Source organism: Ovis canadensis, chromosome 15 (assembly GCF_042477335.2).
Source record: "Ovis canadensis isolate MfBH-ARS-UI-01 breed Bighorn chromosome 15, ARS-UI_OviCan_v2, whole genome shotgun sequence".
In the NCBI taxonomy this organism is placed as follows: Eukaryota; Metazoa; Chordata; class Mammalia; order Artiodactyla; family Bovidae; genus Ovis; species Ovis canadensis.
This window is the reverse complement of record NC_091259.1, coordinates 73841824-73865093: the sequence shown is the minus strand read 5'-3', so window position 1 is coordinate 73865093 and position 23270 is coordinate 73841824. Positions and strand designations below refer to the sequence as shown.

At 43.1% G+C, this 23270-nt stretch overlaps 1 long non-coding RNA gene across 3 annotated transcripts in view; it reads right to left on the bottom strand.

The window, feature by feature from the left end:
* The window catches only part of LOC138421199 (uncharacterized), a 58539-nt gene that overhangs the window by 11792 nt on the left and 23477 nt on the right, over positions 1 to 23270 (bottom strand). Inside the window, exon 1 of one of the 3 annotated variants that reach the window (XR_011249433.1) lies at positions 4000 to 4035. The exons of 1 other annotated variant lie outside the window; for it this stretch is intronic. This is a non-coding gene — a long non-coding RNA (uncharacterized lncRNA). Of the gene's footprint in view, positions 1 to 3381; positions 3578 to 3999; positions 4036 to 23270 lie in introns of those variants that run through there. One more of the 3 variants, XR_011249431.1, reaches the window with a different exon arrangement.

Sequence of the window (23270 nt, the reverse complement as noted above, 5' to 3'; positions counted from 1 at the left end):
ATATGAATTATAACTTATTCTATGATTTCACTATTTGTGATACCATGATATAATAAATATATGGACCACCCGGGTGGCTCAGACAGTAAAGAATCTGCTCGCAATGCCAGAGACCTGGGTTCAGTTCCTGGGTTGAGAAGATCCCGTGGAGAAAGGAATGGCTACCCACTCCAGTATTCTTGCCGGGAGAATGCCATGGACAGAGGAGCCTGGTGGGCTACAGTCCATGGAGTTGCAAAGAGTCTGACGCGACTGAGCTACTAACACAACAACAAGAAACATGTATTTCTTCTTTCTCTCTGGTTCCTGGCACAAGCTTCCTAAAACCCTAGTAGTTTCCTATGTAATAGGGGTGAGAGGAGTCTTGTTATTCATTATAAACCTCTGTCAACCAAAGCTGAGTCAACGCTAATAAGGTGACCCTTGGTGGTTCCCTAGGTCATTTCAGGATGGGGATTGGTTGCCAGAGGAACCAACCATGTGATTGGGACCCCCACTACTCCCCCCACTTCCAGGGAGGGGAGGGAGGATCTGGGGATTGAGTTAATCGCCAGTGACCAGAGATTTAATTAATCGTGTCTATGTAATGGAGAAATGGAGGGGTTTGGAGAGCATCCGGTTGGTAAGAACACCCACGTACTGGAAGGGTAGCATACCTCAAACTGCACAGAGACAGAACCTCCTGTGTTCAGGATCCTTCCAGACCTCCCTGTAAATACCTCTTCATCTGGCTGTTCATTTGTATCCTTTAAAAGAGCCTATGTAATAAACTGGTAATAGTAAGTAAAGTGTTTCCCCAGGTCCTGAGAGCCCTTATAGCAAAGCAAATGATCAAACCTAAGGAGAAGATCCTAGAAACTCCCAATTTGTAGCTGGGTCAGACAGAAGCCTGCTGCTGCTGCTACTAAGTTACTTCAGTCGTGTCCGACTCTGTGTGACCCCATAGAAGCAGCCCACCAGGCTCCCCCGTCCCTGGGATTTCCAGGCAAGAATACTGGAGTGGGTTGCCATTTCCTTCTCCAACGCATGAAAGTGAAAAGTGAAAGTGAAGTCGCTCAGTCATGTCCGACTGTTTGGGACCCTATGGACTGCAGCCTACCAGGCTCCCCCGTCCATGGGATTTTCCAGGCAACAGTACTGGAGTGGGGTGCCATTGCCTTCTCCGAGACCGAAGCCTGAGTAACCTGGAAACCCACTACTTTTGATTGAGTACCTCTGAAATGAGGCAGGCAATTTTGTGAGACTGAGCCGTTAACCTGTGGGGCTGGACTAACTTGGGGTAATTAGTGAATTACTAACTTGGGGTCAAAAGTGAATTGATTTGTAGGACACCCAGCTGCTATCCACAGAGGACTAGAGAATTGTTTGGTGTGGAAAACCCACACATTCGGGATCAAATACAGAATATGGGTAAAAATACTGATCATATCAGTCGTACTCTTGATGGACCCTCAGATTGTTCACAGGTTTCTTCAGCTGTAATCAATACTGTAATAAATGTTTATTTTTAGAATTACTATATGATACAGCAATCTCACTCTTGAACATATATCCAAATAAAGCTACAGTTCAAAAAGGTATGTGCAGCCCTATGTTCATAGCAGCACTATTCACAATAGCCAAGGCGTGAAAACAGCCGAAATGCCCATCTACAGATGAGTGGATAAAGAAGATATGGTATATATATATATACATATATACACATATATACATATATGTACGCATATATACATATATATACACACACACAATGAAATACCATGCAGCCATAAAAATGAACAAAGTAATATCATTTGCAGCAACACGGATGCAACTAAAGATTATCCTGTTAAGTGAAGTAAGTCAGAAAGAGAAACAAAAACACCATATGGTATCACTTAATGCAGCATCTAAAACACGACGCAAACGGACCCATCCATGAAACAGAAAGAGACTCATGACACAGAGAACAGACTCGTGATTGGTAAGGGTGTGGGGGCTGGGGAGGGATGGAGAGGCAAGTTGGGATTAGCAGATGTAACTGATTACATATAGAGTGGATAAACAAGGTCCTACTGGGTAGTACAGAGAACTATATTCAATGTTATATGATAAACCATAATGAAAAAGAATATAAAAGAAAGAATATATATATGTCGGTGTGTGTGTGTATAATTCAACCACTTTGCTATACAGCAACGGGGCATCCCGGGTAGCTCAGCTGGTAAAGAATCTGCCTGCAATATGGGAGACCTGAGTTCAGTCCCTGGATTGGGAAAATCCCCTGGAGGAGGGCATGGCAACCCACTCTAGTATTCTTGCCTGGAGAATCCCCATGGACAGAGGAGCCTGACGGGCTACAGTCCATGGGGTCGCAGAGTCGGACATGACTTAGGGACTAAGCACATACAGCAATAATTAACCTTGCAAATCAACTATATGTCAATAAAAATTTTAAAAGAAAAAAATAAATTATTTTTAAGATTTCCCAGAAGAAATGGGATATAATAAAGACATTCATAGGGCTCAAATATGAAGCTCCCACTGTGCCAATAAGCCTCTTCAAGCAGCAGTTCTAGTCAGCCTTGGGTGTTGCCAGGCTCCCACGGGAGGAATTAAACTTTTAGAAAACAGAGTACATCTCCAAGTGGAAATTTTGCCTTGATAGATTCACCTGGATGCACCCCAGCTTTCTGCTGTGCCAAAGAGCTTTCCCCTGAACATTCAGTCTCTGCCTCCTGAGCCACCCATACCTCCTGCTAAGCCCTCCACCACCCAGGAGTTAGGCTGGGGACCCTGTTGTTCCATCCAAGCAGGGTTTTCTGCCAATTGTGGGGAAGGAGGTGCCTTTGAAATAGGGAAGAAGGAGTTCAGGTCTGAAGAGAGAGTACCTTTGATCCTAAAGATGGAGGGAATGTACACAGATTACTTGTTTCTGATTTTCTGGGGGTCATATACTCCTGAAAGCTATAGATCTTTCCCCCCAGAAAAACGTGCTTATTTTTCTGTGTTAGTCGCTTCGTCGTGTCCAGCTCTTTACGATCCCATGGACTGTAGTCCACCAGGCTCCTCTGTCCACAGAATCCTCCAGGCAAGAATACTGGAGCAGGTTGCCATTCCCTTCTCCAGGAGATCTTCCCAACTCAGGGACTGAACCTGGGTCTCTTGCATTGCAAGCAGATTCTTTACCATCTGCGCCACCAGGCAGATTCTGCACACATTCAGGGTATGCACAAACTTCCTGAAGATGTTATCCAAGGCACACGGTCCTCAGGTCAGCAACCCGGCTCCAGGTACACTGTAATTACGTTCCTTCCTGAGGTCCACCCAGCCCTTGGCATGGATTTGACACAGCATATTTTTCTGTGATTCATTAATGCTTCCCTTCCTCCCATCACTGACCTTGTGGGAGGTCTTCCTCAGGCTGGATGTCATGTGCCTCCTTTTTCCTCCAGCTATCCTGTTTGGAAAGATAAACCCACTTCCTAGCCCTCAGAAAAGCTCTCGCTGGGCACAGAAGGCCATCATCAATGCCACGGACCAACACCATTTTTTCCTGCTGTTGCTGTTACCCTGACCTGCTTTCCTAGCCTCGGGCGCAAACCCACACTGGAAAGACTTTTCTCTCTAGCCGTTTGCCATCTGGATCGGCCTTCTGGAATCTTCCTGAAAGCTGTAAATCTTTCAAGTCAACTAGATTTTCCTCTCTGGCCTCTGCTTGTAAATATGATGACATTGTAGTTGCTAAATTTTGACAAAGGAAGTTTGGCCAATAAAGAAAAAAATGCTAAAAAAAAAAAAAGTCAAATTCAAATGGCCAAGAAGGATTTCCGTTGGTACTCGTGCTGCCCCCTCCTGGTTAGAAAAGAAGCACTGAGTAAACCTGACTACTTGGTCAGTCAATTCTTGCTCAAAATCCTCACCATTTTACTTTCTCTTGATTTTTAATAGGAGTCCTACAAAGTAATGCTGGTCTTTGTTATTTACAAAGGCAAGGTACATGGATGTCTATTTCAATACCTCATAGTGTCCATTAAATGTGGTTGCCCTTTGATCCAGAAATTTCCTTTCCAGGAATCTGCCCTGAAGAAATAGAGAGAAATGTAAGCAAGAGATTACCTTTGGGGATAGCTTTCTTGTTATTGATGGTAGTAAAATACAGAACAAGGATAAATGTCTAATAACAGATGGTATAACACAGCCATAGGGTGAAATATTATGTTCACCTTAAAATGATGTTAAAGGGGAATTTTTAATAACATGAAGAAATGTTCATAACATGTCAAGTAAAACAGGACACAGAACGATAAGCAATGTACAATCACAACTAAATTTGCATTAAAAAAGAAATCTGGAAGTAATACATCAAAGCTTAATCCAGTTTTCTCTGAGTAGTGGAATTAGGCTATTTAATACATTCATATGTTTTCCAATTTTCCTATGAGTGTGTGATATTGTAAAATCAAGAAAAAAATCATAAAACTTATTTCTGCATGGTGTAAGGAACATGGACCTTAGAATCAAATAGCCTAGATTTATATTCTGACTGTGTCCTTGGAGTGATTCAATCTCTCCAGACTTGTTTCTTCAACAGTAAGTGGGGCATATAATAGTATCTGCATATCAGAATTATTGTGAGACCTGAGTCTGCAGAACAAACCTTATTAAATAATCCTTATGTTCCATTAGTTTCTCTCATATATTTACCTTCCCCAAACTTACCACCACTAGAAGCCCAAACTGCTTTCCCTTTGTCTTGCCTGTCTGGCCACTTCTCCACAATATATCACCCTTTATTAAAATAGTAAATAAGCTCCAAGGTTTAGCCTCTCTGAGGAGTTTTCACCTTTTTTCTATGAGGCCCTCCATGTACATACAAAATAACTTTTTTTTCCTGTTCATCTTTTGGTCAGTTTAAGTCACAGGTCCTAGGTACTAAACCTAAAAGGATAGAGGAAGACTTCTTTTTTTCTCTTCCTTACACTATCAACATTTGCAAACTTCTATCAGTGAGCAGGAATAATGCAGTTCCTATAAATTGTGCTGTATGTTTAGCTGAAGTCCCTTATAGCTCTCTTTTTAGGTGCTCAGACCAACTACCATCTTGCATTGAAAGGATCACCAAGGCAGTTGAAACAATATTTCAGAGATAGGATTGTAAAACCCTTATAGTCAGTCTCAGACAATGAAGAAAATCTTCAAATAGATAGACAGCCACTTAGGGGTAAAAGGGGCCTTCCCAGTGGCTCAGTGGTAAACAATCGGCCTGCCAGTGTAGGAGAACTAAGGAATGCGGGTTCGATTGCTGGGTCAAGAAGATCCCCTGGAGGAGGAAATGGCAACCCACTCCAGTATTCTTGCCTGGAGAATCCCATGGACAGAGGAGCCTGGAGGCTACTGTTCATGGGGAGTGGGGATCATAAGAGTGATATGACTGAGGGCACACACATGCATTTAGGGGTAAAACTTGAAGTCTTACATATTTTTCACTCAAGGGTAGGAATAGTAATAATAAAACACTCCTGCCAATTTATGAATCTTGAATACCACTCAGTGACAGAAGTTGAGAGCTCCTTTCTAACATCCATTATACTTGTCAACATCTTATCAATTTCACCAATGAAAATCTATTTCTGACACTTCGTTTGCTCATTTTGGGGTCTCTCAGAGGTAAAGGGAGCCAAAGTACTTTAAATGGCCTCTTCTGGAGTGATAATTTTCTGACATAACCCTAGCTGACCACCCATGGAGAGCAGATGCCTGATTAGAATGGCTGCTGCCCTAGGGTGTCACTTCAAACATGTGTGCGTCCTCTCTCCCTCAGTCATGTCTGACTCTTGACCACCCCCTGAACTGTAGCCTGCCAGGATCCTCCGCCCATGGAATTTTCCAGAAAAGATTACTGGAGTCGTACTCCAGGGCATCTTTCCTACTCTACGGATTGAACCCATGTCTCCTATGTCTCCTGCATTGGCAGGCAGATTGTTTACCACTGAGCCACCTGGGAAGCCTGTCACTTCAAATAAGTATATATAAATATCACAGGACCTATGCTGTAGTGTTTTAGAGTAAATCACACAGATAACACCTATAAAGCAATAAAGGCCCTGAAACATGTAAGCACTACAAATTATGTGATTAGTAAGTCTGATGCAAAAATTCTAGGTAGCTCCATATTCTGAACTTTGCATTGTTTCCATGTACTCCCTTACAGATTTTTAACTATAAAACTGGAAAGAGGAAACCTCATTTAAAATAGGATCAGGACTCCAGAAGCTCTCTTGCCTTCCTACTCTTTCTCTCTGCAGATCCCAAACAGGAAGAGACTTGCCTTTCATCTCCAAGTGGAAGGTCACTACTTTGGAACCCCCGCAGGAGGAAGGAGGATTTTCTCCTTGCCTGGCAACAGCCTAGCCAATGAAATTGTTGCAACTCAGCCAATGAAAAGTCACCACACTTTGCACTCCCAGTTTCCTCCAATGGACTCTTTATTTACAACAGGCTGTCCCAGCTTCTCCTCTTCCTCTATAAAATAAGGGTCTTCTCTTTTGCTTCTCAGAATGTGCCTATGGTTTTTGCTAGAGCATGCTTGTCTCAGATTTCAATTCTCTGCCATTTCTAAATAAACCCATTTTTGCTGATAAGCCCATTTTTGTGAAATAAACATAAAATTGGCTCTTTTATGTGTATAAAAGGTCAAACAGATTAAGTTTTTTTTTCAATGAATTTCTATTTTCCCATTCTTTTCTGAAATGTGGCTGTATTGAATGGGACAAGAAGCCTGGATGGTAAAGGTCTTCAGTCAGAATACTCAGAGGAGAGAGTCAGTGCTGATCCCCAGGTTCCTAGGGTCAAAAAGTTTATCCCTCCACCCTCACCCACTCCAAGGCTCACTGCACCTCAAGAATCCCATTAGAAGGGCTGCTTTGGCATTCTGAGAGTTCTCCATTCAGTGTGGTTTTATCAGAGCAATTAAGCCAGAAAGCATGCAGCTCAGATAACAGGATTAATTAACATTCTTCTCATTCTGCAGACAACCGATCTGGGAGGAGTGCCTCCTGTGTCTTGCTGGTCCTACTGCGGTGGGCCAAGCGCAGGCCTGGAGCTGCCCAAGGCTGGTCTGGGATTTAAATGGCTCTGCTGAATCCTAGCCTTCTTTAGGAACCGTGTGTTGTGAACAAAACAAAACAAAACTCTCCTTTGTTCTCATGGGGTTTTTCCCCCTCCTGTCGGTCCCACTGGTTTTCAGCTTTGTATTTCCAGGCTGGTGTTGATATACGGAACCTGGCAGCTAATAATGATTGTAGCAGTAAGAGCCGGCACTAACATTTATGGAGCCTTCCCTGTGGACCCGCACGAGGTATTCACGAAATCCATGTGGAATGAGCCTTCGCTAGACGCCTCAATCTCACCACCAGCCCTCCTTGAGTCTGTGGCATCGTCCCAGGAGGCTTAATGGTAAAGAATCCGCCTGCCAATACAGGAGACAAGGGTTTGATGCTTGGGCCTGGAAGATCCCCTGGAAAAAGAAATGCAATCCACTCCAGTATTCTTGCCTGGGAAATGTCATGGACAGAGGAGCCTGGTGGGCTCCAGCCCATGACTTCGCAAAGAGTTGGACATGACTGAGTGACTGAGCACCCCGACCCAGAAGATCTGCTTGTGAGCCATAAGCAGAGGGAAATATGCAAACTTGGACTCTCAGTGTTCCCACCTAGCGCTGACTTTAAACTTTTCCCAATAGGTACCTCCTCTCCCCACCATCCCCAAACTTCTCTCTTCTTCCACCTTTCTCTTCATTTCTCCTCTTTTTCTTCCCCACCCTCAGCGTCTATAATTCCCTTAATTTTCCAGAGCTGTTAGGCACTAGCTCTCATTTTGCAAAGCCCAGCTGACACTCAGGTAAGGAAAGCTAGCTTCATCCCTGGAACCCAACTTCGTGGCCTCAAGCACCTGTCTTGTGAGCAAGGGGTCCTCAGCACGTTCCAGTCACTACATTAGCTGATATAATCCTCTTGACATTCTTGAGAGGGAACATTCCTGGGGATCATTCCCATTTTGGACAACGAGAAACAGACTCAGAGGTTAACTTGCCCATGGTCACAGCCAGATTCAGAACTGAGAAATCGAGACCTGTGAGGGCTCTTAATGGCTTGGCTTACTGTGACCATATGTCTCAGTTAGCCCTGGAGAGTCCCAGTTCAAGCCAGTGTTCTTCATGCTCCACGGCGCCCTAGTCTGGAACCTTATGTTCACTCTAACTATGCCGTAGATTTGTCCATCTTTGCATCCACAGCGCCTGGCAGCCGGAAGTACTCAATGAATAGCTTCGGAGACACTTCCTGGGTGGGTCTTGAGATGGACATCAACCGTCTGAACCAGCCATACTTCCCTTGCCTTTTCCCCAAAGCCTATGAAGAGTGCTCTGTTGCAAGGCTGTCAGGCAGCTAGCCTAACAAAATGAATTTCTTTCTGTGCTTCAGGCTCCATTCATCTCCCTGTGGATCCGCAGCATGGCGGGGCTCAGACAGGCTGGGTGACCACGGTGGACACCTTCACAAAGGCTGAAGTCATCGTATTTCATCCTTACCTCCCTCCCTGGGAGACAATCAGGATTGAGATGGATTACACTTGTTCATGGGCTAACGTTTCAAGTGAGAGTTGGATGGAGGCTTAATAGAATTAATTAATTCTCTTTGTTCCAAGAAGGGAGGGAAAAGGAGATAAGGGAAAACTCTCCACCACAGCAGGCTCTCTGATGGCCCCAAAGACCCTGGCAGGTGCTCACTGGTTTCTTTCTACGCTCTGATTTCCTTTGGGGCAAGGTTAGTTTTGTTCAGAGCAATAAGGAAAAGCAGCCTTTCCCTGATGGCTTGTTATTTGTACAGGAAATTAACTATGAGTTTGGATTTTCAGTGTGTCGAGTTTAGGCTGCATAGGGGCCAGGTTCCTTCCCCTCCAACCTCTCCCTTTGGAGCAGGGACATAAATCTCAATCCCTAGTGAGAGACAGCTGCTGCTGCTGCTGCTAAGTCGCGTCAGTCATGTCTGACTCTGTGCGACTCCATAGACTGCAGCCCACCAGGCTCCTCTGTCCCTGGGATTATCCAGGCAAGAACACAGGAGTGGGCTGCCATTTCGTTCTCCAATGTATGAAAGTGAAAAGTGAAAGTCAAGTCGCTCAGCCGTGTCCGACTCTTAGTGACCCCATGGACTGCAGCCTACCAGGCTCCTCCATCCATGGGATTTTCCAGGCAAGAGTACTGGAGTGGGTCGCCAGTGCCTTCTCCGTGAGAGAGAGCAGGTGGTGCTTAAAAGCTAAGACTATGGGGTTAGAATGCCTTGCTAAGAGTTCCAGCCCTGACACTACTTTTAGTATGGGCCTTCATAGTCTCATCTGTAGAATGGGGTTAATAACAGTACCTCTTCCAAAGGTGACTGTGACAAAGAAAGGTGAAGCCCTTAGTTCAGTGTCTGACATATAGTGCCACATACCTATGCTATGTGCTGCTGGCTGGTAAGGAGAATTAATGTGGATAAAGTTGTCTGGGTAATAGGGAGGGGGTTGCTATGCCAATTTAGACAGAAAGTGCTCCATCTGAGCTAGACAGCGTGAACCTGTGGGCATACAGACCCAGTGTTTCCAAAATCTTCCAGTTTTTCAAAAGAAGCCCCCCTCTCCCCCATCCAGATTTTGTGTGACATCTTCTAAGTTCTGAATGCTGATGATGAATTTAAAAAAACATGAAATGCTGGGCTGGACAGGGCAGTCAGTGGGTCTGACGCAGCTTGGGGCCTGCAGACGGCAGCCTCTCCTTATTTACTCTATGCTGTCACCACAGAACAGAGGAGACCAAAGCCATACAGCTTCCAGGAAATATAGAGGTGGACGAATCGCTTTTATTGCATCCAAAGCAGTATTTGACAATCAAAACGGAGGACAGGGGACAGGGGTGAGCAGCTGAGACTCGAATGGGCAGTGGTAGGCTGGCAGTGCCCAGCCCAGAGGCACTCAGTAGGGGAAAGGCATCCCAGTCTAGGCAAGCTTCCTGCTGGGACAGGGTGGTAGATAAAGTCCAGACTGTGGGTGGCTACTTACAGGATGTCACTAAATATTTGAATCACCAGACTTACCCTTACTTTCCAGTCACCATCTTAACACAGGACCAAGAGCGGGGCCTCAGGCATCAAGCTTCGTGGATTACATCCTGGCTCTACCCACTTTCAGCTATGTGACTTTGAACAAGTAATTTTACTTCTCTGTGCCTCATTTTTATTTGTAAAAATTAGTAGTGCCTGCATCCTGTAAATAGCCATTCAGAATCTGAACTTTATCTGCCAGTCTGTTCCAGCAGGAAGCTTGCCTAGACTAGAATGCCTTTTCCTTACTGAGTGGCCCTGGGCTGGGCACTGCCAACCTACCACTGCCCATTCGAGTCTCAGCTGCTCACCCCTGTCCCCTGTCCTCCTTTTTGACTGTCAAATACTACTTCGGATGCAATAAAAGCAATTGTCCACCTCTGTATTTCATGGAAACGGCATGGCTTTGGTCGCCTGCATTCTGCAGTGACAGCTGCATTAGAAAGAAATGAAGTGATATATGGGAAAAGTTAGCATAGGACCTACTGCATCATAATTACTCAATAAATGTTATTATTAATATAAATAACCATCATTTAAATAAATGTTAGTTCTTATTACAAAGAAACAGAAAGTTATGAAGCACTTAATGGATCTGAATTTTAAAACCAGACTCCATGGGAAATATTAGGACATTGAGGACAGGCCCTAAACCTTACTTACTACTAAATCCCCAGCGTGGAGCACAGGGTTCATTGAATAAGGGTCTCCTGTCCTCAGGGAGTGGCAGGGGGAAGCAAGACCTAAATGTGTGAAAAATTAGCAATGAAAAATTAATGCTTCTCAAGTCATCAAAAGAAGGGCAATCTGAAGCAGAAGGGTAATAATATCTGAAAGAGCCAAATATAATTCCATTGAATATTCAGTTTCAGAAGAAATCAATTCAGATGCAAGCAGTCAGGGGAAAAGCTCAAGGAAACAAAGGTGTGGCTTGGATATGAAGCAAAAACACATTCCAAGAGGGCTGAGTACATGGAGAGATGGTGACAAAATACTAGGTGTGTTTCAGGGACAGTGAGCAAAGGAATTCAATGGGGGCAGAGTAGTCAGAACAGTTAGTAGGTGCAGGAAATCTGGAAAGCTGGATTGACACTTTATTGAAGAAGGCCTTCAAAGGCAAGCTGTGGTAGAGATTGCTAGATGTCTCTCCTTCCTTTCAAACAAAATTCTCAGTTTATTTACCCAAAATATATTGATACTATACTTCTCAGCCTCAGTGGTAGCTGGGTGCAGCCATGTGACTAGATTCTGATTTTAGTTGAGGCCAGTGAAACTTAATGAGATTTAAATTCTGGGATGTTGACACAATGGCTGGAGCTTTAGCAGCCATCCTAGCTCTTGAGGCAAAATGCTAAGGCTTTTGGCAGGCAGGCAGGAAGGAGCCAATCTCCGTCATCAGCCTCAGATATTCTACCTCTGAATGGCTACTAAAGAGAGAAATAAACTTTACTGTTTAAGCCACTGTTAATGGGGGTCTATTTTAACATACAGCCAAACCTAATCCTAACTGATACACAAGTCAAAGACTTTATGCTTTATCCTGGGATATCAAGCAACCATTGGAAATTTTTTTGGTGAATAACAAGATTCCCTGGTGGCTCAGATAGCAAAGAGTCCACCAGCAATGCAAGAGACCTAGGTTTGATCCCTGGGTCAGGAAGATCCCCTGGAGAAGGAAATGACAGCCCACTCTAGCATTCTTGCCTGGAGAATCCCATGGACAGAGGAGCCTAGTGGGCTATAGTCCATGGGATCGCAAAGAGTCGGACACAACTGATCAACTAACACTAACAACAAGATGAATATTTGGTATGGAGTATACAACCTAGTACTTTGGCCACCTCATGCGAAGAGCTGACTCATTGGAAAAAACTCTGATACTGGGAGGGATTGGGGACAGGAGGAGAAGGGGACGACCGAGGATGAGATGGCTGGATGGCATCACGGACTCAATGGATGTGAGTCTGAGTGAACTCCGGGAGATGGTGATGGACAGGGAGGCCTGGCGTGCTGCGATTCATGGGGTCGCAAAGAGTCGGACACGACTGAGCGACTGAACTGAACTGAAGTAAACTAATACAACCAAAAATAGTCTGGAAACAGCTATGCAATAGCGATGGAAGGAAGGAGAACCGAAAGGCTGAAAGCTCAGAGAGGAGGTTAATGCAGTAAGTGAGTGAGTAAGTAAGTAAATGTTGCTTAGTCGAGTCCGACTCTGCGACCCCATGCACTGTAGCCTTCCAGGGTCCTCCATCCATGGAATTCTCCAGGCAAGAATACTGGAGTGGGTTGCCATTTCCTTCTCTGGTTAATGCAGTAGTTTAGGCAAAATGAACAAATGAGTGTATTAGTTGAATTATCCAGAGAAACAGGACTAATAATATTCTTGCCTGGATGATGCCATGGACAGAGGAGCCTGGCAGGTTATGTTCATGGGGTCACAAAGAGTCAGACATGACTGAGGGACTAACACTAACCTTAGAATTATAATAGAACTAGCAGGATCATATATATAAGAAGGGATTGGCTCACACAGTTATGGAGGCTGCGAAATCCCCAGATCTGCAGGTGACAAGCTGGAAACCCAGGAGAACCAATTGGATAGTTCCAAGTCCTAGTCCAAGTCCAAATGTAAAAGAAGACCAATCCCAGCTCAAAGACAGTCAGGTTGAGAGACAGATTTCTCTCTTACTCAGCTGTTTTTGTGTTATTTAGGCCTTTGGCTGATTGGATGAGGAGCACCTACATTAGGGAGCACAATCTGCTTTAACTTAGTCTATGGATTCAAATGTTAATCTCATCCAAAATACACACTCCCACAGACACACTCAGAATAATATTTGACCATTATCTGGGTAACCTCTGGCCAGTCAAGTTGATGCATACAATTACTCATCACAAATGAGCATGTGTTGAAACCTGTGTTGAGGGAAAAATCATTCTAGGAACTGGGATTAAAAAGTAAAATATACGTGGAGTATGATGTACTTTGATAATGTTGAAAAAAGTTACTGCTTATTAATTGATCCAACTAAAATCTTGCCTTGGTGGCTCAGACCAGGCCAGAGAAAATCAGATAATATCATATAATAGTTTAAGAGGAGGCTCCTGAAAAAAGTTACTGCTTATTAATTGATCCAACTAAAATCTTGCCTTGGTGGCTCAGACCAAGCCAGAGAAAATCAGATAATATCATGTAATAGTTTAAGAGGAGGCTCTTGAGTTAGACTTCCTTGGTTTAAATCTTGGCTCCTTCAATTACCAGCTCTGCGACCTTGGGCAAGTTATTTAACTCCTCTGTGCCTTGGCTTCTTCACCTACACGACAACTGGGGATAATAGTTTATGTGCCAGAGTTGCTATAAGCATTAAATGAGAGAAGACACTCATTCATTCACGGGTTGTTATATTACACCTGTTATGTGCTAGATGCTTGGAATACAGGCATGAACAAAAGAAAATCCACTATTTGGATTAACTAGCAAAGACACTTTGAATAAGAGAATATTTATAGAGAAAAGTGACTTTCATTTTTGCTTATTATCTAGTTGGCAGACCAAGAGTTGCCCTATGGAGGACTTGTTTTTCTGAATTTATTAATATCCTATAATTATCTTGTCAAAGCTTCCACTTAAGTAGACCATACTGTATCTGGATTGTCCCTCAGGTAGATCAACACGGTCTTGTCTCTCCAATTAAATGAAAAACACAAATATGTTAAAGCATGCTGCTCCCCAGCCTATTTCTTACTTTGAAAATAAGAGTAAGCTTTACTTTGACTGTCTTTGATCAGAATGGGAGTGATTGTGGGGAGAGAAATTTTATGTTTCAGTGAAAAACTATAATCAATTCTTGTGGGTTATCAGATTCTAGTCCTGTTCATTGTCTTTGAGCCTGTTAAACGGGATCCTGGTATCTGACACATTTTGTCAGTAATTAATGTTTGCAATTTTTATCTTACCTTCTTGTCTTGGCATCCCTGAGAGCTAAGATGTCCTTTTTCCAAAGCCCTGCACACTGAGCTGGATGACTTGACATAACTTCAGAAGACTTACCCCCTCAACAGTGCGCACCTCTCAGAAAGCTCATCAGAACGCTGCATCTTCCACGGTCCCCGCTGGGGAACAACGATGACCATGACATTGCCAGCTGCCATCTTCACACTGCTACCCAAAGATATTCTGAGCTCAATATTTAGAAGTCTAAACTGGCTGTACTCTGGATTAAGAAGAAAATTGGAGAGAAGAGAAGAGAAGAAAAGAAAGGGGGGGGGGATGGGTTCTGCAGTCAGTTCCAGCCATTAATCTTTGTTTTTCTTTTGTTTCCATGGAAATGCTCCTCATTAAATGTCCTCATTGCTTGCACCATTTGCTGTTGTTTAGTTGCTCGGTCGTGTCCAACTCTTTGCGACCCCGTGGGCTGTGGCCCACCAGGCTTCTCTGCCCGTGGGATTTCCCAGGCAAGAATACTGGAGTAGGTTGCCATTTCCTTCTCAGTGGATCTTCCCAACCCAGGGATGGAAGTCATGTCTCTTATGTTTCCTGCATTGGCGGATGGATTCTCCACCACTGCACCACCGAGGAAGCCATATAAAGGCCTACTTTTGGCCCACTTCCCTCTACACCATCACCTCCTGAAATGACACACAGCTGTTAAACTGGACTGATCTGTTCCCAGGACTGAGAGGCTGGGTTAGTGGGATAGGAGCCAGTCTATTAATAACTCAGCTCCTTATCTGAGAAACTTCTAGGGAGGTTTCAGATGGGATGAATGAAAGGATCTGGAATATACCATGGTGAAGAGTCTTTGTTCTGAATTCCCCTTATCTGCATACAAGGAGAACCTTCCCAAAGAATTAAATTTTCATAAACCTCTGCCACCAGGAAATCACAACCAGGGAAGACTGACTCCCATCACTGGAGATGAGAAGTTGGCACCAGGACGAGAAATTATCTAAATTCACATGATTACAAAGAGATCATCTCTCTCAAGTAATTCTTAAGGGCCCATTTATCTTTTCTAAATGTTGTTTGTTTTTCCATAATTGCCCTTCTCTTCCTCCTCGTCCTCTATTAAGTTGGTTTACAAACTCCAAATTGTGCCTCCTTGAGTCACATTTTTCTGTGAACTCCCACATGTGAACAAAAATCTGCCTTTTCTCTTGCTAATCTACATTTTGTCAGATTAATTTGCAGAGCTCCAAACGCTGAGCATAAAGAGTGCAGAAAAAAAGTATTTTTCTCCCCAGAAGATTGATTCAAATTGAGACTGCCTTGCGGGTGGTATTAAATGGATAGCTACCTGTATTACCATCATTCTGCTGTTTATCCAGTGGATCCAGCTGTGGAGCACAGAGCTAGAAAACAAATTTAGTAAATACAGAATGACTTTGGCTTATATCTTAAAGACGTCATACCACCTCTGTATTTCATCTTCCATTGGTCTCTAGGGGAATTTACCCAGACGAGGATAACAGGATTTTATTTTTATTGCTCCTAACTAAAGCAAGGTTTTAACAATCACTTACCCTGACATTTAATTGGGTCTTTAAGGATGGTTTAGATTCTTTAAATAGTTCTAGTCTTTCCAGGGGACATTTAAAAAGTCATTTCAAGAGCTGAGCAACTTTAGGAGAAACAGTCTGAAGGATCCAGGACCACCTGCCACCTGGTGGGGAGATGGGGGACAGAGGAGGATGTTAAGGACCCCAAGGGGTATGGTCAGTCAAATGAGGAATAGGATCTAAATGAGCAATGTAGGATAGGTGATTGAACCAGGGACTTCAAATAAATGGAATTTGGGGGTGGGAGGAGGAGGAAGTGGGAAAGAGAGGACAAGGGGAACTGTTAATGATTATAAAACACAAGAGGTAGATCAACCAAGTGCAGCTTTGGTTTGGATCTTGATTCCAGTAAAGCAACTATTTAAAGTTTTTTAAATATGAGGAAGTTGAATGGGTTGTATTAATTGTGCATGTTATTGGTTTGAGTTGGAGTGGTTTTGTTCTTTGCTACTGGAGATACATTCTAAAGGATTTATGGATGAAAAGCTAAATTTAACTCACTTTTTACTGATAGTCATTTTAATTGTTTTCTGTGTTCTGACATTATAAGCGCCACCCCCCCCCTCCGAAAAAATATCCTTTTAGTGATCTTTACACATATCTGGGATTATTTCCTTAGGATGGATTTCTATGAGTGTGTTGTTGACATTTGCAAAAATGAATTTTTTTTTTAACTAACTGAACTATCAGGGAAGCCCTATGAAAAGCTATAACATCTGTAATTTACTTCATATCAGGAAAGAAAAAATAGTGTAAAATGTGGGAAAAGGGGATGCAGATTGTACAAGAGTAGCAAAATGATAATTATTAAAGTTAGGTAATAGAGACATGAGGGTTCACAATACTATCTGAATTTTGCATATTTGATATTTTAAATAATTAAAAGTAAAATAAAATGGTATACATCATTGCCAGTAGTGTTAATTAATACAAACTTTTTGGAAAGCAATTTGAAATACATATCCAAAGTAATAAAAGGGTTTACTCTGTTAAAAAAAAAAATTGTCATTTTTGCTAATGTCAACAACGCACTCATAGAAACCCATCCTAAAGAAATAATCCCAGATATGTGTAAAGATCACTAAAAGGATATTTGTTCCAGTGGGGGTGTTATAATGTCAGAACACAGAAAACAATTAAATGACTATCAGTAAAAAGTGAGTCAAATAACTCATGGTGAAGAACTATGTTGGAATATTATGCTGTCATGAAAAATGATGACTACCATAGAAAATGTTTATAATAGGTGAAAAAGGTAAAAAAAACTGGTTCCCTACAATCAGGTTTTTGCTCTTCTAGAGAAAATGAAAAGACGCGTCTCAAAAGTCATAATGATTTTTTCTAAATAGTGAGAATGTAGATGGTTTATTTTCTCCTTTTAAATTTTTTATGTTTTTCTAAAATTCTTAAAAGAGGGGCTCCCCTGGTGATCCAATGGTTAAGACTCTGTGCTTCCACTGCAGAGCGTGTGGGTGTGATGCCTGGTCAGGGAACCAAGATGCCACTATGCCTCGTGGCATGGCCAAAGGAAATGGGAGAATGAGAAGAGTATATATTTCCTAAGGCTTCCGTAACAAAAGACCACAAATGGGATTGCTTAAAATAACAGAAATTTAGTTTCTCAGAGTTCTGGCGGGAAGAAGTCTGAAATCAAGGGGTCCACATGGACATGTTCTGAGGGCTCTTGGGGAGAATCTGCCCTGTGTCTTTCTCAACTTCTGGTGCTTCTGGCAATTCTCAGTGTTTCTTGGCTTGTAGACTCTACTTGCTTATGGCAACACTCCAGCCTCTGCTCCATCCTCATCTGGGGTTTCTCCATGTGTCTCTGTCTCTCTTCTCTTCTTAAAAGGACACTGGTCAGATTAGGGCCCGCCCTAACCAACGCTGACCTTATCTTAGTTTGATTGTACCTGTAAAGACCATATTTCCAAATAAGGTCATGTTCACAGATATCAGGGACTAGAGCTTCAAAATATCTTTTTGTTGGGACTCAGTGCAACCCACAACAGGAGGGCTACCCTGCCCCTCCAAGTTCTAACATCCAGCTAAGTACTGACTTAGCTGGATGTCCAGTCCTTCAAGGATGGACAATCACCTTGTCCCAAAGATACAACCACCTGTTTAAATCTGTGATGAGGCAGGAGGTGCTTAGTGGCAGGTGGGGTAGGCAATGATTTGACTCAAATACCCAAAGATCATGTGCAGTAGAGAAAATTTCCCAAAGAAATTATATCAGTTCAGTTCATTTCAGTCGCTTAGTTGTGTCCGACTCTTTGCGACCCCATGAATTGCAGCACGCCAGGCCTCTCTGTCTGTCACCATCTCCCGGAGTTCACCCAGACCCACGTCCATCGAGTCCATGATGCCATCCAGCCATCTCATCCTGGGTCGTTCCCTTCTCCTTCTGCTGCCAATCTCTCCCAGCATCAGAGGCTTTTCCAATGAGTCAACTCCGCATGAGATGTCCAAAGTACTGGAGTTTCAGCTTTAGCATCATTCCTTCCAAAGAAATCCCAGGGTTGATCTCCTTCAGAATGGACTGGTTGGATCTCCTTGCAGTCCAAGGGACCCTCAAGAGTCTTCTCCAACATCACAGTTCAAACGCATCAATTCTTCAGTGCTCAATGTGGTCCACTGGAGAAGGGACTGGCAAGCCACTTCAGTATTCTTGCCTTGAGAACCCCATGAACAGTAGGAAAAGACAAAATGATAGGATACCAAAAGAGGAACTCCCCAGGTCATTAGGTGCCCAATATGCTGCTGGAGATCAGTGGAGAAATAACTCCAGAAAGAATGAAGGGATGGAGCCAAAACAAAAACAATACCCAGTTGTGGATGTGACTGGTGATAGAAGCAAGATCTGATGCTGTAAACAGCAATATTGCATAGGAACCTGGAATGTCAGGTCCATGAATCAAGGCAAATTAGAAGTGGTCAAACAAGAGATGGCAAGGGTGAATGTCGACATTCTAGGAATCAGCGAACTAAAATGGACTGGAATGGGTGAATTTAACTCAGATGACCATTATATCTACTACTGCGGGCAGGAATCCCTCAGAAGAAATGGAGTAGCCATCATGGTCAACAAAAGAGTCCGAAATGCAGTACTTGGATGCAATCTCAAAAACGACAGAATGATCTCTGTTCGTCTCCAAGGCAAACCATTCAATATCACAGTTATCCAAGTCTATGCCCCAACCAGTAACGCTGAAGAAACTGAAGTTGAACGGTTTTATGAAGACCTACAAGATCTTTTAGAACTAACACCCAAAAAAGATGTCCTTTTCATTATAGGGGACTGGAATGCAAAAGTAGGAAGTCAAGAAACACCTGGAGTAACAGGCAAATTTGGCCTTGGAATGCGGGATGAAGCAGGGCAAAGACTAAGAGTTTTGCCAAGAAAATGCACTGGCCATAGCAAACACCCTCTTCCAACAACACAAGAGAGACTCTACACATGGACATCACCAGATGGTCAACACCGAAATCAGATTGATTATATTCTCTGCAGCAAAAGATGGAGAAGCTCTACACAGTCAACAAAAACAAGACCAGGAGCTGACTGTGGCTCAGATCATGAACTCCTTATTGCCAAATTCAGACTTAAATTGAAGAAAGTAGGGAAAACCACCAGACCATTCAGGTATGACCTAAATCAGATCCCTTATGATTATACAGTGGAAGTGAGAAATAGATTTAAGGGCCTACATCTGATAGATAGAGTGCCTGATGAACTATGGAAGGAGGTTCGTGACATTGTACAGGAGACAGGGATCAAGACCATTCCCATGGAAAAGAAATGCGAAAAAGCAAAATGGCTGTCTGGGGAGGCCTTACAAATAGCTGTGAAAAGAAGAGAAGTGAAAAGCAAAGGAGAAAAAGAAAGATATAAGCATCTTAATGCAGAGTTCCAAAGAATAGCAAGAAGAGATAAGAAAGCCTTCCTCAGCGATCAATGCAAAGAAATAGAGGAAAAGAACAGAATGGGAAAGACTAGAGATCTCTTCAAGAAAATTAGAGATATCAAGGGAACATTTCATGCAAAGATGGGCTCAATAAAGGACAGAAATGGTCTGGACCTAACAGAAGCAGAAGATATTAAGAAGAGGTGGCAAGAATACATGGAAGAACTGTACAAAAAAGATCTTCACGACCCAGATAATCATGATGATGTGATCACTAATCTAGAGCCAGACATCTTGGAATGTGAAGTCAAGTGGCCCTTAGAAAGCATCACTACGAACAAAGCTAGTGGAGGTGATGGAATTCCAGTTGAGCTGTTTCAAATCCTGAAAGATGATGCTGTGAAAGTGCTGCATTCAATATGCCAGCAAGTTTGAAAAACTCAGCAGTGGCCATAGGACTGGAAAAGGTCCGTTTTCATTCCAATCCCAAAGAAAGGCAATGCCAAAGAATGCTCAAACTACCGCACAATTGCACTTATCTCACACGCTAGTAAAGTAATGCTCAAAATTCTCCAAGCCAGACTTCAGCAATACGTGAACCGTGAACTCCCTGATGTTCAAGCTGGTTTTAGAAAAGGCAGAGGAACCAGAGATCAAATAGCCAACATCCACTGGATCATGGAAAAGGCAAGAGAGTTCCAGAAAAACATCTATTTCTGCTTTATTGACTATGCCAAAGCCTTTGACTGTGTGGATCACAGTAAACTGTGGAAAATTCTGAAAGAGATGGGAATACCAGACCACCTAACCTGCCTCTTGAGAAATCTGTATGCAGGTCAGGAAGCAACAGTTAGAACCGGACATGGAACAACAGACTGGTTCCAAATAGGAAAAGGAGTACGTCAAGGCTGTATATTGTCACCCTGCTTATTTAACTTATATGCAGAGTACATCGTGAGAAACGCTGGATTGGAAGAAACACAAGCTGGAATCAAGATTGCTGGGAGAAATATCAATAACCTCAGATACACAGATGACACCACCCTTATGGCAGAAAGTGAAGAGGAGCTAAAAACCCTCTTGCTGAAAGTGAAAGAGGAGAGTGAAAAAGTTGGCTTAAAGCTCAACATTCAGAAAATGAAGATCATGGCATCTGGTCCAGTCACTTCATGGGAAATAGATGGAGAAACAGTAGAAACAGTGTCAGACTTTGTTTTTGGGGGCTCCAAAATCACTGCAGATGGTGACTGCAGCCATGAAATTAAAAGATGCTTACTCCTTGGAAGAAAAGTTATGACCAATCTAGATAGTATATTCAAAAGCAGAGACATTACTTTGCCAACTAAGGTCCGTCTAGTCAAGACTATGGTTTTTCCTGTAGTCATGTATGGATGTGAGAGTTGGACTGTGAAGAAGGCTGAGCGCTGAAGAATTGATGCATTTGAACTGTGGTGTTGGAGAAGAAATGGTAAACCAAAGTATGTTAGGCAGATGAAAATAATAGCTGCCACAGTTTACTCTAAACCATTATGTTGGTGGTGGAAAAGAATCTACCTGCAATGCAGAAGACCCAGGTTTGATTCCTGGGTTGGGAAGGTGTCCTGGAGAAGGAAACCCACTTCCTGGAATACTGGCAACCCACTCCAGTGTTCTTGCCTGGAGAATCCCATGGGCAGAGGAATCTGGCTGGCTACAGTCCATGGCGTCGCAAGAATTGGACATGACTTAGTGACTAAACCACCAATACTTATTAATAAACCATTATCTTAAATCATTCCATTTTCTGGGATTATGTTTGTTATCAATTCATTTTGAGAGATTCACCAAGAATTAATGTTGGGTACATCAGTGCATTTTACCTTTTACAAATAGGAACTCAAATTACTGGTAACACCTGCCTCAAAACTTTTCTGAGGTGAAATTATCAGTTGCATGAAACATTTCCTGACTGTTATATATCATGAATAAAACAGCTGCCATAATCTCTTAGGCAAAGTCAGGATAAGTTCGTGTCAAAGAAAGTTTTTGGAATAATTATGAAACTATAGATATGTCACAAACCATTAAAAATGGTTAAAACTTATTCTGAAGAGAAATCTTGGAAGTTGGAACTGTTACGGGCTGAATTGTGTCCCTCACTCCCACCTCCAAGCTCATATGTAGAAGTCCTAATCCCTAGGACCTCAAAATGAGACCAAATTGACCATAGAGACTTTTAAGAGGTCAAGGTAAAATGACGTTCTTAGGGTATGTCCTAATCTAATGTAACTGGCATCCTCATAAGAAGAAGAGATTAGGACCAAACACACACGGAGGGAAGACCAGGTGAAGAGACAGGGAGAAAGAAGCCACCTGCCAGCCAAGGACTGAGGCCTCAGAAGAAGCCAGTCCTGACATCACCTTGATCTTGGATCTTTAGTCTCCAGAACTGGGAGGAAATTGACGTATGTTGTTTAAACCACCTCATGTGTGGTTCTTTGTCGTGGGAACCTTAAATGAATACGCAGACCTAGAAACAACACCGACGATCCTGGCAGAGGTGGTCGGCACGCACCAGAGCTCGGTGCTTGCCATTCAGTCCTGGTGTATGCTCCCTGGAGCCTGCCTCTTTTTGCATCCTCTGTGTGCAGTGTGGACAGTCAGGCGGCTTCAGAGGGGAGTCATATTTGGCTAGTGATGGGCAAAACCTCTGAGGCATAATTTCTCTCGGGTATGAGATCAAGACTTCATCTGGGCAAATGAGGCTTGAAAAGACATTCCAGGGCTTCTTCCCAGGTGGCGCTACTAGTAAAGAACCCATCTGCCAATGTAGGAGACACCAGAGACGTGGGTTCAATCCCTGGGTCGGGAAGATCCCCTGGAGGAGAAAATGGCAACCCACTTCAGTAATCTCGCCTGGAGAATCCTGTGGACAGAGGAGCCTGGCAGGCTACAGTCCATAGGGTCATAAAAAGTTAGAAATGACTGAAATGACTTAGCACACAATCTAACTCCAAAGCCCCACCTTGAACAAGTACACACATTGCCTTCTAAGCATATATCAATTCAATCCCTACACCACTTTCCAGGGTGGGACCAATAACAGATGAGGAAATTCATATTCACAGAAATTAGGTAACAGGAGGGAGCTCCATCAGCTCGTGATTATGCAAAAAGGTGAACCACAGGGCACAGAGTATTAAAGTCACAGATTAACAGGCAAGATAATTGATATATGGAATGAACCACCAAAACTTGGCACTCAGTGAGCCCTTACAGAGTCCTGGTTCATCACGTTCTTTTAGTACTGGAAGATTAAGGCTCAGAGAAGTTTCGTCTCTTTCCCAGGGCAACACAGCATGTTAGGGAAAGAGGGGGCATGTGTAGGGCATCTGCTGAATGTGCTTAATTTGGGAACTTTTCTTTGTCTTAATAGAGCAGATCAAACCTCCAGGCCTGTTCATCTGATAGTAGCCCCCTGGTTTTCGCTATAGAAACCACCCCTTCTCCCTGCATGTGGTCTTGGAAGGACTGATAAAAGTCTCCCTCCCTTGGACATACGATTTGAGCTAGAACAATGGGAATCTGTCTCCTGGGAATTTAAATCTGGGCTACCACTTATTTTGATAATAAATCTCTGTTTTTCTTTGAGGAATCAGAGTCAATTTGTATAGTTTAGAATCTGTGAACCTGGATTAGTTAAGCC